Below are 1,417 nucleotides of genomic sequence, written 5' to 3'. Positions count from 1 at the left end.
GTTGTGTTACGGTGCGGATGTGTTTGTCATTCTTGTTTGGTGTGGGTTCACAGTGTGGCGCATATTTGTAACAGTGTTAAAGTTGTTTATACGGCCACCCTCAGTGTGACCTGTATGGCTGTTGACAAAGTATGCCTTGCATTCACTTGTGTGTGCGAAAAGCCATAGATATTATGTAATTGGGCCGGCACGCAAAGGCAGTGCCTTTAAGGTTTATTGACGCTCTGTATTTCTCCCTATTTAGTCATAAATGTTTCTTTTTGAAACCGATACCAATAATTTCCGATATTACATTTTTTTTTTTTTTTTTTTTTTTTTCAAACTTTTTTTATTGGCATTTTCAAATAGACGGAAAAAAGTGCAAGTGGAAACAGTACAATTTTAAAGTCAGTAAATTATTCACACCCTTTCCCTTAAAACCCAAACCACCCACCCACCTTCCCACCCCACTCAGGTCCCACCAACGAGGGACAAATGGCACAATTATATAACAAGTAAGACGACAAAGACAGACACATTCTCACACACACACACACACACACACACACACGAGGCCAGAGACAGACAGACGGACGGGATGAAAAGGAGAGAGAGGGGGAAAAAAATATATATATATATATATATATATTTATATAAAAAAATATATAATGATAATAATAAAATAAAAATAAAAATTTAATAATAATAATAATAATATATAATAAAATAAAAATAGAATAAAATAATACTAATAAGTAAAAGGGAGATGATTCCTCATCTGCGTCTGGGCATAGGTCAAGAGAGTTGACATACCTGGTGGTCTAGTGGTTAGGATTCGGCGCTCTCACCGCCGCGGCCCGGGTTCGATTCCCGGTCAGGGAACTTGCTTTTACCTACTCAGTGGCCTAGTGGTTAGAGTGTCCGTCCTGAGATCGGTAGGTTGGGAGTTCAAATCCCGACCGAGTCATACCAAAGACTATAAAAATGGGACCCATTACCTCCCTGCTTGGCACTCAGCATCAAGGGTTGGAATTGGGGGTTAAATCACCAAAATGATTCCCGGGCGCGGCCACCGCTGCTGCCCACTGCTCCCCTCACCTCCCAGGGGGTGATCAAGGGTGATGGGTCAAATGCAGAGAATAATTTCGCCACACCTAGTGTGTGTGTGACAATCATTGGTACTTTAACTTTAACTTTATACAGCAACCGATATTACATTTTAAAGCATTTATCAGCCGATAATGTTGGCAGTCCGATATTATCGGACATCTCTAGATGTGACCAGTCGAACATCCTCAGGTACTGAGTTCCACACATTTGCACTTCTTACTGACCAGGCCCACTTACTGAAAGTGCTCGTGCGCAGATGAAGTACTCTGAACAATAAGTAAAATTCCCCAAAAAAGTGCAGTTCCCCTTTAAGTGCACTGTCCGTTGC

General features: G+C 41.1%; 1 non-coding gene across 1 annotated transcript; it reads left to right on the top strand.

Moving 5' to 3' along the window:
• The first annotated feature begins 789 nt into the window (after positions 1-789).
• Positions 790-861, top strand: trnae-cuc (transfer RNA glutamic acid (anticodon CUC)). The gene has a single exon. It is a non-coding gene; the product is annotated as a tRNA-Glu (tRNA).
• Positions 862-1,417: the final 556 nt, after the last annotated feature.

This window comes from Nerophis lumbriciformis, linkage group LG12 (assembly GCF_033978685.3).
Source record: "Nerophis lumbriciformis linkage group LG12, RoL_Nlum_v2.1, whole genome shotgun sequence".
In the NCBI taxonomy this organism is placed as follows: domain Eukaryota; kingdom Metazoa; phylum Chordata; class Actinopteri; order Syngnathiformes; family Syngnathidae; genus Nerophis; species Nerophis lumbriciformis.
This window is presented reverse-complemented; position numbering and strand designations above follow the sequence as displayed.